Source organism: Lutra lutra, chromosome 8 (genome assembly GCF_902655055.1).
Source record: "Lutra lutra chromosome 8, mLutLut1.2, whole genome shotgun sequence".
In the NCBI taxonomy this organism is placed as follows: domain Eukaryota; kingdom Metazoa; phylum Chordata; class Mammalia; order Carnivora; family Mustelidae; genus Lutra; species Lutra lutra.
In genome coordinates, this window is record NC_062285.1 from 99,951,750 (window position 1) to 99,967,348 (window position 15,599).

A 15,599-nucleotide genomic window follows, 5' to 3' on the forward strand; every position below is an offset into this window, starting at 1 on the left:
TAATGGTATAAGTGGTGACTATGAATACCAGAAATGTTTAGTAGAGTATGTTTTATGTTTTTGCATGATTTGGATTCACAACAGATGTTAGAACAGAGAAACAGGACTCTAGCCCTTTTCCCAGAAGAAACTATCAAAGTTAACACTACTCAGAAAACATGCTGACACACACAAATTTTTACGATTCTATTAGAAACTGCAATGTTGAAATGCTCAAAAATTTTGTGTAGTAGAACATCTGGAGCAATTCAAAAAATTTAGTTTAAAACCCCCTACAAAACTGTATTTTTACACCCATGATAATAGCATTGTATATTATAAAATATAAATTAGATTCTTTAAAATGATACCCAATATATAAAAGAGAGCTATGTTTGAGTACTGAAAGATAATTTTTTTTTCCACACTATATCCCAAGAACCTGTAACAGTGACTATAATAATGGGTGACCAATAAACGCCTGCTGAATAAATACATTTCATAAAATCATGTCCTAACATATAGAAAGTAAAACAAGAGACTTCAGTGTTTCATTTCATATTAATTCTGACCTGCCAGATGGCAGGTAGATAATACTTTAGTCAGAAACACTGAAGGGTAATATGTTTAGAGGCTGAAGAACTCTTTCCACTTAATATAGAGAGACTATAGGCAATGTTTTCAGATTAATTCTCAATTTTGAATTTTAATCTTTAAAATGCCTAAACAGTGTAAATTTGCTTTAGGAGTTTCTTAAAGAATTTGAGCCATTTATCATATGATCTGTTGTGATTTAAAAAAAACATCTTTGTTATTGTGGTTTCATTTTCACTTATAGGGTAGAAGTGAACTTGGTCACATAATTTTAATTTAACAGATGGGTACAACTGTTCATTTTAACACTAAGTACTTCCTTTAAGGTAATCATGCGGTTCCTTAGTTCAGCAATCAATTCAGGAACCTGAATAAACATTTATAACATTGTTCTACTTATGTCATCTTTGGTCATATTCTTCCATTCTTTCAAACTATATGTCATGTATTTGCATCATGGTTATAAATGATAACTTCAGATTCTTTGTTCTCACAACCTAAGAAGTGTTAAAAAATCTGTCATGTAAAACACTAATTCTGATTACACTAAGAGCACCTAAAGTTATTGGTATGTTAATTGAATGTGGTTTGGGGAAAGGTGTCATCTGCCTTACAGCATTCATTTGCATATTACTAACAAAACTTTGTTCAGTAGAGACATTTTCTGATTAAAGCGCTAACATAAGAGCTTGCTTAGAGATTATATGATCTCAAATTATGAACTGAAATGGTCATAATTTCTAAAGAAAAAATATTCTCAGACAAGCTATTTTCATAAAGGAGCAAAGAAACAGATTGAAACTACTGATACCATATCTGTACATACCAAAGACATTGCTTCTATACAAGAAAGCAATGTTCAAAGGCAGGTTACTGAACATTTCTGGTTCTTTTGGGAAAAAAAAATTCTCCCTTGATGATAGGATAGAGATTTATGGTAGCCAGGTGAGGTTTCCAAATGTTCTTGTAAGAAGGGCTCTTATGAGAGCTTTTTCCCAAGAGGTGGCCATAAGGTTGGGGATCTTGGAACACACACACCCACCGTGGCCAGCAATGATGATGAGACTTTCAATTAATGATATCACTACTCAGAAATATTTAAACCACTTCATATGTCTGGAAACCTTCCCAACCCATATGTCTGGAGCCTACCAACAGACTCTCCTGAAGATTCTATTTTAGAGAGCTCCATTTCTAATTTCCTTGGTCAACTTTGCTCAATTTTGGTATTTAAATAAATGTATAAAATTATGGAGATTGTACTGATAACTTCTGAAGTTTTCAGAAAGCTATGCTTTCTAAAAAGATTTCCTTTTTTAAGAACCCTCATTATTTAATCCAGCTGCTTCAGACTCTGCCTTGCAATTATGTAGTTTCCTTTGGTTGAATACACACTCATCTTATCTCGTGAAGATCATAATTTTGTATAACTACATTGTGGTTTTGTAATTTGTATTATGTAACATTCCTTGTGATTTGATATCCATTCATTTTTTACATTCACTCTTTTTTAATTTTTATTTTGGGAAAGGGGATAAAGTTTGGATTCAATTTGCAACACTTTATAATTGTAAATATGTGGGCATCAGTCTAAACTATTAACTAGTACCCTGTGGGTTTGCATTAGGTGTCATTATATTTATGGATTAGATTTTTATTTTCAAGTTAATTTCCCTTCAAAATAGGCATAAGAAACAAAAAGGCAAGTTTCCTACTTTCTCCAGTTGATAATTAGGTTTTAAAAAAGAAGATGATACCAAAAACTGGCAATTACTTATGGTGATATATTTGCATTTAAACTTTCATTCTGTATTACTTGTCACTGCTATAAGTCTACCAGTTAAGTGAAAAAGAAAAAAAAAAAATCAAAGTGAAACCCTTAACTTGAAACTCACTAAAGCACTGAGCCAAGCAGGGAAATGAGTAGGTAATACATGAAGTTTCAGGTCCTATTATATTACATTTAGAAAATTCTATGTAACTTCCAGCTGGACATCTCTACTTGAATGTCTCAGAGATATTTACATGCATAAAATTGAGATTTTTCTCTTCCCTCCCCAGACCTGCACATCTTTTCGTTTCTTCCTGTCTTGCTGAATAGCACCATCATATACCTAGTTACTTAAGTTAGAAGGCTAAGAATTTTCCTTGTTCTTCCCTCTCTTCTCACTGGGCACAAACTCTCTCCACTTTGCTCCTCAGCATTTCTTGAATTCCTCCCCTAGTCTCCATCCTGACTGCAACTGCTTTATTTCAGACCACAATTATCTCCCTGCCAGACTTCACTAGAGGCCACATGATAGGTTCCCATGCCTCTGATCTTATTTTTATCCAATCCAATCTCCTTGTAAGAATGATCTTTATTATGCATAAATGTGACCATGGCATTTTTTTCTGCTAAGAATCCTTCAGTGGCTTTTTAAATTTCAAGTTGAGGTCTTCAACAGGTTTATGGCATGTAAGAATCTTTCTAATCGTAACAACTCCTACCTCCCAAGCCTGATCTCTTGCCCTCACGTCTTTAGTCCCCTAATTAGTCCATACTTACCTTCCTATCCTTATCACTTCATTCCCTATTTTCCTTCTGAGCCTGTGTACATGATTTTCTCTTAGCCTAAATGCATCTTCTTTTTCTGTTTAGCTAACACTTATTCCTCCCTCAAACTATTATGAAGATTTTTTGACTCTCTTGTTACCCTTCTGGGTTTCCGTGCATTTTCTATGAATTGCCATAATACCCCAAATGTGGTTTTTATTAGCATTAAATTGAATCATGGTTGACTTCCACCTAAATATTCTGAACCCAGACTGTGTCTTTCATATTGTTTCCTCTAATTTCTAGCACAGTACTTAGTACTCAATTCAAAATCCAAATGTCTTTGTTGAATGAATGAATGGTTGAATGAAATAAATCAGATTAATTTAAAACTCATTTAATTTGTCTTGGTTTTGTTGTTAGGAGGTTTTTCTAGCAATGCAAACAAATTCATATGCATCACAATCAATATATCTCCCTGCCCTGTTGACAAAGGAGTCCTTCTTGAAGCCATTCTATAAAAACGGATCCCTTCTACATTGTATTCCTTACCACTCGCACTGCATCCCAAGCTTAAAACATGAGAAGTATCTTTGACCCTTTTTCTATTGAATTGTTCAGACCTAATAATCAATAAGTCCTTTTGATTCTATCCCTCAAATATCTTTTGGTGGCTTATTGACTATTAGGTCTACCTCTTCTCTTAATTCCAACAGCCACTGTATTCATTCCTGCTCATCATTTCTCATGGAAACTTGTCCCCCTAAAGACTTTCCCTTTCTTAGTTCTCACCCCTAGGTAACCAAAAAAATAGACTTGTGTTCTGTTGTCATAATTGTAAAATAGAAGCGTACTGATATCATTTCATACTTAAAATAATTCAACAGTTTCCTCATATTTGAAATAATTCAAAAGTTTCCTCTTTCATGCAAGGTAATGTCAAAATTTTTAAAATAAGGTATGACAGAGAAAATGCCATAATCATACCAAACCAATTTCATTTTTCTCTTGGGGACAGGGTTAAACTCTTTCTCAGTTTCCATTACTGAGAGATGACAGTTCAACTGTTGTAGAACTTGTATCAATGTATGGGTAAACAATATGACCTCTGGTGAGATTCTGGAGCTGTTCTGTAAAATCATCTAGATTTACTTGCAATGACTAATACATTTGATAACCACAACATTGTGCTTAAGAACATGAGTTCCTAAATTAACCATGAAAGTCACGGCTCTCACCTCACTACATATGGGAATTCAGGCAAATCATTTTCTCACTCTAAATTTAGGTTTTCTCTTCTGGAAAACGGTAACTATTTCATTGGAATATTTCAATTTGAACATATATTTAGAAGTCAGTGAAAACTGGCTATTATTAAGTATAGAACAGAGATAATGGTTCTTACTATGTGCAGAGTTGAAGATTAAATAAGATGATTTGTGAAAAAGTATTAAATATAATACTTGGTACAATTTATGTGCTTAACTAAGTTAATAGATGTGACTGTTATTATTATTATTATCAGGAATATGAATTTTACTATTGAAATTCCTGACAAGGTATTGGATAATACTGACTTTAATCTTATTATAACTTCAAGCAATTCTAAGTCTTAAATCATGGCGATCCTTCAACTATCTAACAAAATGCTGCCTATATGAATGTTATCTATTTTTATTTTGGATGGACAGGGGATGCAGAGACAATACTGACCATTTAAATCTTCAAATATCACCCTTCTTCTCCCCCCCAAATTTGTGAATAATTAACAAAATGCAAATTTCTTTTTGGCTGTGGACCAAGAGGTAGGAGGGGGAGTTAGTCCCAATAATGCACAAACTGACAACTGTTATTTGAATGAATGAAATTTGCTCTGTATGCCATATGTCTCTGTTACATTTGGCAGTGACTTTAAAACCCCAGTTATATTTGGTTTATTTTGCAACTGGTGATTTGATGTCATCTCAAAAAGCTATAACCTGAAATATAAATATATATGGAGAAAAAGAAAAAATGGATAATATGCTGTTTATTTACATATAAGAAGATATTTTAAATCTACTTCAGACTCTGATATTTCTAATTTTATGAGTCAAGAGACTTAAACACTGTCACAAGTACATGATTTTCACTTACCGGTACATTATAGCATACTCAAAACTACAATTGAATTATGAATAATAGTTGTGATTTTAGAAGCTGAGAATGAAAATGAAATAGTATAATATTTACTTCTCCTTAGAGTATATTTAGTCTAGTTAAAACGTGCTGCTATAGATTTCAGCAGGTAATAATTGACTATATTTTAAGGCTGGAGGCAAAACCCAAGGTGCCAACTCAAGCAGGTCATTAACACACTGGAAAAAATGCTCACAGGATATATTATGTCTTATAATTTGTGCATTTTATACATTATATTCATTGTTGAAGATGCTAAAACTACTTGGGCTAAATAATACAATTTCGCATAACTTGATAATTTATTAATATTACCTTATATGTTGACCATTTTTCTGTCTGTTATTCTTTCATATTTAATTTTTCTCTCTCCTACTCACCTTATTTCTTTCAATAATAATGATTACTATAGAGTTGCTTCCACACCATGATTTTTAGATGCTATAAAGTCTATTAGGCAAAAATTCAATATTGTATCTCACAAAAGTTTAGAAATTTGTGTCCACACTTGCTAAATGTGTACTGTTGATTGAATTACACCTCAAGTTTTTAGCATGTTTACCAGGAAGCCAATCTATTAAATATTTTAAGAAATTAGAGAGCTATATTTCTTAAACATGAAAATTTTATCTATAAAATTAAACTTATTAAATACTTATTGAAAATAAATCTTCCTCCTGCTACTCTACTTTCCTTTATATACTACTGACTGGGACCAGTTTTTCACTCTCTCTCATCTTTGTTGGAACATCTTGGAGATTTTAAACTTCTTTCAACTCCCTTTCCTGGAACTTATGATCGTTTCATCTGTTTATGAAATCAAGCCTTTCCTCATTTGAAGTCTCCTGCCTTTCACTTATTCTTGCAGACCTGTATTCCTTACTACCTCTCAGCATCTTCAAGCTTTCCTATCTTCCTCAGGGACTTTAGCACTTGGCTTAATTTTTCCCTAAGAGGTCACAAACAAATATTTTCTGGATCCAGGTATCTAACATAAATATTGTGTGTGTTAATTGTCATTAAAAGTAGTTGTAGAGGAGTGTCTCCCCTGTTTTGCTCAGTCAGTTAAGTATCTGACTCTTGGTTTTGATTCAGGTCCTGATCTCAGGGTTGTGAGATCAAGCCCACATCTACTCTGTGTTCAGTAGGAAATCTGCTTGAGATTATCTCTCCCTCTCCCTCTGCCCCTCCAGCTTGTGCTCTCTCTCTCTAAAATAAATAAACAAATATTAAACAAACAAACAAACAAACAAACAACCCAACCAGGGAGTTGTAGAGCCTGTAGCAAGGACATAGGGCACATCCCATCTAAGCACATTCAAATTAAAAACTTACACTTTTTAAACTAAACAGGAGTCCTACTGTTGTGTACCAATTTATAAATTCTTGCCATGGGACAAAGCATAAAATCCCTAGCATGCCCTATACCACCCTTTAACATCTGGCCCTTGCCCTTAGACTCTGCCATCTTCCCACCGTTTTGTGATACACACAAGAATCCAGACGCACTGTAATTTTCCCATCCACCTCTCTCCGTCTTTCTCTGACTTTGACTTTTCACAAACTCAACTCTTTGCCTACCTTCTCATTCCTAGCAAAGTCTTCCATACCAAGATCTCTTAGAAAACTTCTTAATCTTCAAGTCATTGTTCAGGTTTTACAACTTCTGAGAAACATTCACTCAAATCAAGTAAGTGACCTGTAACACAATGGCTGCACAACTATTACAGATTTTATCTAATTATTTATGTATCTCTGACATCCCCCCAAAGACTGGCAGTTCTTAAGTATGTGAATGTCTAGTTATAATCTTAGAATATTTTGTTCTCCTTACTTTTCATCTAGATATTGACATGAGTCTTTTGTATCAATTACTTATACCTTGTGCTCGGAGGTTTTATTTGCTTCCTGTGAGAGAAGAGGGTGAACCACAGTGCCATCAGAGACCATTACTTCTATCTTCTCAGTTAGCTTTCATTAGCTTATACATAAGACCTCAAGTTTATAAGATAGCTGCTGCACTCCCAGTATCACAACCATATTCTGGGCAGAAAGAACTAGAATGGCAGAAGGTAAAAGAGAATATGCTGACAGGGTTAGTTCTCTTTAGAGCTTTTTTTTTTTTTTTTTAAATTCTTAAATAATCAAATAGTTACTCCCAATTCCATATACTTGGACAAAATTATGTTACACGAACACTTCTAGGTACCAGGGAGAGTTAGCGAATAATAAAATTTTAGTTGGGTCCATTTGCACCCTGAATTAAATTGGGCTTTGCTAGTAAGGAAGGGAAGAATGATTGTGGTTTCTTTACATGTTTTCTAGTTGTCATGGTTTAACACTTCTTTGTGGCCCTCACAGGGCCTTTCTATACAATAAATTTGAATAAATGTCTATAGATCAATAGATTCATTTGGAGAGGAAAATCTTGGAAAAACAACAAGAAAACACCAGGTCAAAAAAAAAAAAAAAGAAATATGCAGGACAGTTTCACTTTCAGAGTGCATTTAGAGTATATAGAAGCATAAGCTTATTTCTGGACAAAATGGCACACACAGTATGAACACCAAGTACCTAGTGCACTTGTGCATGTCATACTGAGGAAAGTCTCTTTCTGGAGTCCCACAGTTCATTATGCTTGGTAGTATTGCTGTTCAGGAGAGTCCTATCCACACTAGATTGGCCTGTTTCCCATTTTCTCACATGTGTCTTCTTTTCTTGGTGACATCTAGCTAATTTGTTACTGGCCAATAGGTGATAATGGATTAATACCATATCTTGTCTAAGTAACATATTAACACATTAACAGAGGTATTTGAAAATTAGGCTTTAACACAAGGAAATGAGTAAATCTCAATCCCTGGACAGTCCCTTGGCAGAAATAGCTGTGGATGGGTGTGATTTTTAACAACTTCAACTCTGAGACAAGATAATATTCACACTAGGTCAGTTTGCTTTGTTCCCTGAGATATCCAGGATGGTTGACTTTATCTGGATTCTCTCCTGGATATCTTGCTGCAGTGGTATCTTTAGGTATAATCTTCAGCAGTGCTAGACTTTTATCGGCTGTGTGCAACCATTTATAAATCACAATTAAGGAACTTCCTTAACTTTCTTCTCTTATGCTCTTATGTACAGAGTGCCTAGAAAACATACACAATTTTATTTTTAACCTACTCTTCATTCCTTGGACCACCGTGGAATAAAAGTTTCCTGATGATTTGCCCTTTTCTGGGACCTCTTCTCCTTGCTTCATTTGTTCCAGAGGATTCACATCACACAAAAAAGCTGCGTGCTCTGAATATGATGGACAAAGCCCTGATAAGCCCTGACCATGAGTTCTCTGCCTCCACATCTGCATTTGGACAAGTATAACACATAGGTAACCAGTCACCTAATGTCCAGACTCTCATTTTTAATCTCTCATCCCCAGGGTATTTGAGAATTTCCTGAAACAAGTATCTGAAACACATTATTCTCCTCCTTTATACTCTTAAATGATCTCAGTTGTTTAACATATTTCAGCATGGTGTTCAAGGTGTTCAAGTCTAGCCTCTAAAATCTATAGAGACAATAAATAGATTAGTCGTTGCTTTGGGAGGGAGAGAGGGAGGTGGGGATTTATAGTAAATGCACATGAAGGAATTTATTAGGTGATAAAATGTTCTAGAACTGACTTATGGTGATGCACAACTTGGTAAATTTGTTTAAAAAACATACTAAATTATTTTTTCACTTAAAATGGGGAAGTTTTGTGATATGTAAAATATCGAATATAATTATTTCTTTTTACATGTGCATTGCATCTTAATAAGGTGATTCCTCAGCAACTGACATTTTCTGCTACTTTTAATTTGGATATGTCCTTGAAAAACCACATGGAAATGGATTTCAGTGAATTTGATCAAGGTTTCTTTCAAATCTGTGAGTTAGGTCAGGGGCATTTATGGATAAACGTAAAGGCGGTATTAGTGAAGACCATTTGAAATGAGGGCATATATACCTCCCTTCAAATTTCCTTTCATCTATTCATGCATAACCCCAGATTGTTAAAGTTTTCTTTGCCAGGGAAATTTTCTGAAGACAAAAATGAGTTTAAAAATATTTAAGGCAAATATAAAAATAGTGGCAGAGAAACTTAGGGGACATAGTGACTGCCTCCACCTCTCTTAGCTTTAGGGTTAGAGTTTGAAAAAGACAGTAGCCCTGAGACAAAATGTTCATTATGACCAGCATGAGAGTGTTTTTCTCATATTCCCTTGACCTCAATGTCCACAGTAAGTTCTCATCAAGAATCTAGGGCCCAGACTAATTATCACTAAACCAACTTCCTCTTTTTGGAGAGGAACTTGTCATTGAGATCACAATGTTACACAATGTTACAAAGCAGTGAGACCTAGACTTAATATGTAAGCACAGGTATTTGGATACCAAACGGTGTGTTCTTTGTAGGAAAAAAAAATAGATGCTAACAGTATCAGTACACATTGAGCTGTTGAGTTTGAATTCCTCCAATCTGCAGTCCATTCTTGCTGAACAAAAGAGGTAATCCTGGAAGGGACCTTGTCTTCCTGATGGATGTGGTACATGGTTCCAACTTAGAACTTGCCCTTGAATTTCTCAGCCTTCAGAGCTTGCAGGTCATGAAATGTCAGAGATTTGCAGTATTATTGCAGGAGAAAGCACCCTGTTTCTCAACGGTAATTCCTTGGTTCCCAGTAATGATGAGCAATAGGGACCACAGGGTTCCTTCCATTCCGGTAATGAGACACAGAAAGAGTTAGGCACTTTTTGGGTAGAGTAAGCCAACTGAGAGAGCTTTCTAGACAGAAGTTTCATAACCTTGTAACCATCTATCTCCAGTTAGAGGTTAGATGGAAAGGATTGGTACAGTGACCTCCTAGAAGCCTATAACTATTTTTCTCTATTCCTTTAGCTCATATAGAACTCTCAGAAGTCAGTCTTACATAACTACACGGTCCAAAATTATTTTTGTTTTGGAACTTTGTGTCAGATTATCCATTATCTTTTTTATTAAGAAAAATAAAACATTTTGCTAAGTAATATCTACAATAGCTATGTGCAATGCTTTTACACTCACATTCCTTTCTCATTCTGTTTTTTTTTTTTTTTCTGGCATTTCAGAGTGTAAAACAAGCTCCACAGCACTATACAAATGATAAATATCATCCCCCATTCCTCTCACTCCGCATTTCTTTGCTAAACCTCTAAAAGCACAAGATACCATTTTACAGTGGCACTCTGTGTATTGCAGGCTCTGACACATCTTCACTGTTTCTGAGAGAAACACAGGAAGATAACAGGGCATCTTTTCTGGGACCATTAAGTGTCTGGGGGGAGAATATCCAGAGATCCTCTGTAACCCCTAACAGTGCATTGTCCACAAGCGTAGAAAAGCTATCTTTCTTGATTAGGAGGTACTTTCATTTGAATGGTCTCACATGTCCTCTTATACACACAGGCGGCACTTATATTCCTTTATGACTGTGACCACTGGCTGTAACAATAAATAGGATTTTATTTTGTTGAACAATTCTCATCATTGCCAATATTGATTCCCTTTTATAGTATAGAATAGCACAGCAGGAGATGTTTGGAAGAGGATGATTAAATATATACACAACCTTTTGATTCTATTATATCCACTTCTAAGTGAAGTGGAGAAAGTGAAAAAAAGAAAAAAAAAGACAGAGAATAAATGTGAGAAGATACAGAAAAATGCAGGTAAAAACATGAGGATAAACACAGTTTGAGACATTTTCAATGTTGAAAAGTTTGAAAGAATGGTTTAAATAATAGCTCTTATTTTATGACTTACACAGATGTTTGCTGTTTTCTTCCTAGAGATGTGATATTATGTTCTGTTAAATTAAACTATCTGGAATGTCTAACAGTTATTTTTTAACCTCAAAAAAAAAAGAAACACTGATCTATAAACTTAATAATTTAAATTCTTATAATTATAAATTTATAATTTTTTCCATAATTTTGGTCACCTAATCTAGTATCAAGAAACAATAGCCAATTTTATTTTTATAACTGCAAAAATGTTATTCAAAAAGAGACAACATAATTTTGTGAGAATGTGTTTTTCGCCACACAGAGGAAATAAATATCATAGTGGGTACAAGCCATTCCATTTCAGAGAGGCATGGTTTTGCTTATGAAAGCATGAAACTTCTCAATCTTATTTTTTATAAGTAACATTCCATTGCAAAGTTGACTAAAAGATATGCTGTGAATAATTTGGAAAACCTGTCTTATTTCTTTAATCCTAGAGAACATTTGTCACAGGTGCATTTGCTGTGCATTTTCTATTCTGTTTTATTTTTATTTATCATATTATTACATCCTTTTTGGATGTACCATTGAGTTTCATGGTTAAATTACTTAGTAGAAGTTCACTGGATACATTCCAAAATCTAATTACTTGGCTTAATTGAAAAACATTTAGATTTGTACTGGGTGGCATTTTCTTATACTACAGATAACAGTTCAGTTTTTCTCTTCCAAGTAATCCTCCTCCCCAAACCAAGCACACACATCTACAAGTAGTTGAGCTGTGACTACCTCCTGCTTATAATTACCAGCATAACAGAGAAAAATCACAGATTCTCTCTTTCCTGCAGTGTTGCTAAAGGAACACCTCAACCTTAGGGAAAAAAATTTCTTTGGTGGAATTTGGAAATAATGAATTGTCAAGATGCCATAAATAACATGAAAACAAGTTTCTATTTTGCTTCAAAATATGTAAGCACTTTTTGTGAAGTTTGCTCAGAGTGATAGTTTAAAATATTTCTTATAAACAAATATGGAACATTGTCTTTTGACATCTAATACAGCATATGGAATTATATATATTCCCTAAAAGAGAAAGAAGGAAAACATGTACAGTATTCCATTATGGTTTAAAATTTTACATTTTGCATTAAAAAAGAAACATGTAAATTATTACTTAAGGAGATGGGAATGGAGAAAACTATAAAAATCATAATTAAATAACTGCAAGAACTAAATACACAAGTCAATTTGGATAAAACAAACTTTGCTAAAGACCAATTCTTATATGGCTACAGTGATAGTCAATTTCGAAACTCTCTCTTTTAAGTTTCTTGGTAGCATTTTAAGATTGTTGCAACCAACATCTTATAACTGAAAAAAAACAAAACAAAACAAAACAAAAAACCATGAAGCTCAGGAAGTTCAGAATTATGTCTACTTCAAAACTTTCAGAGTCAGAGTTAGGTCTACTATTTCAAAGCCCAAGTTCTTTTTACTACATTATGTCAGAACTGATCCAGCTATTATCTATCCAAAACATAAGACCTCCCAGCCTCAGTTGAAGGACATGTTGATCCATGTTACTGCATAGATATTTGTTGTATATTTGAAAAGGTTGATTACATGGGAACTTATAAAATGTAAGATATGCATAAGTTACATGTTTCACTTTAAATAAAACCATATAAATGGCTATTAATTTTTCTAAGTCCAAGGCCCTTTCTTTGAGTGCAGGTAAAAAAAAAAAGCTTTATGTTTTCTGTTTTGCCTAAACCATATGGATAATACATTGTGTAAAATTTCAAATATTTGGTTTTTCAAAATAAAATGAGAATTGAGAATACTTGAGAAAAAAATTTAAATATTTTCCTTTAAATTTTGTGAATTTTCCCCCAATTCATATTGACTGTCTAACCGCATCAAATTTGGCAGCCTAATTTTTTAACAACTATCTTCATTTGAAGTTTTCAAAACCATCAATTTAAATTTAACTGGACCATTAAAAGTAATTGCAGTTATATATCACTGGTTCAATTTCACTGGTATATTTAAAATTTAGCTTATGTGATGTAATAACAGGATAATTTTCATAAATAGATGTAGATAAAAAGCTAATAACTCTTGCTAGGCATGCAAATTCAATCACTAGAAGAAAAAAATGCAAAGGTATATAAAAGTGTTAACCATGAGCATTAGTTTACTATGGTTATCAACTGATGTACTTTACTGGGGGAATGGTGTCAGTTTATCTAATGAGTCAGTTAAGTAGAGGTCAATTAATTGAAATATATAGAATATAATAACACAAAAAATGAGTTCATTAGCCTAATGCATTTTTAGGTTTTAATTTTATTCTCCATATTCATTATTAATGCTAACAGGAATATAACTAATATCATGAAATTAATGTATATAATAGTTTAAAGAAAGAAGATATTTAGTATATGTTGGATACCTTCTATATGTCTGTCTTTTTTTAGGCATTACTTAATTTTATACTTGTGACATGTTGAAAAGAAATATCATTATCAGGGTGCCTGGATGACTCAGTGGGTTAAGCCTGTGCCTTCGGCTCAGGTCCTGATCTCAGGGTCCTGGGATTAAGCCCCAAGATGGGCTCTCTCTCCTCAGCAGGGAGCCTGCTTCCCTCTCTCTCTCTGCCTGCCTCTCTGCCTACTTGTGATCTCTGTATATCAAATAAATAAATGAAATCTTTAAAAAAATCATTATCTCTAGTTTGAGCAAATGGAGACTCACCAAGGAAAGTCATAGAGCTAGAAAATTCCAAATTGAAGCCTATGCTTCTTTTGGACCAAAAGCCCTAAAAATTCAGTAGGAGTTCATCTAATATTTACTTTGTTCTAAGTATTTCTCTAGGTGGGTTGATAATAATAAGAATAACTGCAAAGATTTTTGCTCAATGGAGGTTTCTTGTTAGACTAAAATCAGAAATTAAACAAGTTAAAGAAATATAATTTTAGATAATAATGATACAAAAGAAAAAATACAGTATGATGTAATAAGTTTTGAGTAGAATAGGCAATATTACATAAGGTACATTCTTAGATTTTTTTTTTTAAAGATTTTATTTATTTATTTGTCATAGAGAGAGCACAAACAGGCAGAGGCCAGTAGAGGCAGAGAGAGAAGCTCTTTGCTGGACAAAGAGCCTGATGTGGGACTCAATCCCAGGACCCTGGGATCATGACCGGAGCCAAAGGCAGCGGCTTAACCCACTGAGCCACCCAGGTGTCCCTTTTCTTAGAATTTTTAAAAAATGTTAAAAACAATGAAAATAACGTTTATGGCATTGAAATCTTTGTTTTGAAAATATTATTAGGGTTATTAAAACATTACAAAATTTCACTACTTAAGTGCATTTTAATATATTACCCTCAGTTAATAGTATAAAACAAGTGACATCAAATTTCTTAATGTAGTGTAGTCAGATAAACACTATCCTAATTTGTGCCAAAGTTGGAAGCTTTATTTTCTGTGATATTGTGATTTATAATAAGAAATATATATTTGGTCTTTGTTTGCATTTCTGGCAGTGCTCTCAAAACCCTTAGTTAGCTTAGACTATCCTAAATAGTGAGACGTACAAAGTTATCTTTTGCTATATTAATGAGGTGACTTTTGGACCCCACCTAAAGAGGTGGAGTTGCCAGGGGAACCAACCACGTGATTGGGGTTATGAACTTTCTGTTCCACTCTTTGACCTCCCAGTAGGCAAGAGGGGAATGGGGCTAGAAATTGAGTGAATTATCAGTGGACAAAGATTTAACCAGTCACGGCTATGCAGGGAGGGCTCCATTAAAAAAATAAATAAATAAAAGAGAGAGAGAGAGAGAGAGAGAAAGAAAGTTTGAAAACCTTCTGGGTGGTGAATGCTTGGAGATGTGGGGAGAATGGTGCACTTGGGGAGGTCATGAAAGCTCTGCATTTTTCCCTATACCTCACCCTTTTCCCATACTTTGCCTTATGCGTCTCTTCCATCTGGCTGTTTCTGAATTATATATTTTCATAGTAAAATAGTAATTTAGTGAGCAAATGGGTTTGCTGTGAGCCACAGAACTCAGCAAAATTAATTGAAACCAAGGAGGGGACTGTGGGAACCTCTGTTTTATAACCAGTTGGTCAGAAGTGCATACACGCACACACACACACACATACACAATGGAATCAATATCAGAACACCTAAAGATTTTTATATTAAAATTTGTGATAATTTCAGATTGAAATTATGATTCTGGTAATTAATATTTGCAGAATGTTTTAATGGATAACTAGGAAATTGAGGACTGAACAAATTATTAACCACATTTTTTAGCGTATCGTATGGAACTTAAAGTATTTTGCCTAGTGTTAAGCAGGGTCTCCTGTTTGTATTATAGGCCCCTGATGCTGAAAAACCTTCACTACTATTATTAAAAATTAAAATCAATCAAAAAGAAGGAACTCCTGTCACATGATGTAATGTGCGTGAACCTTGAGAACATTATATTAA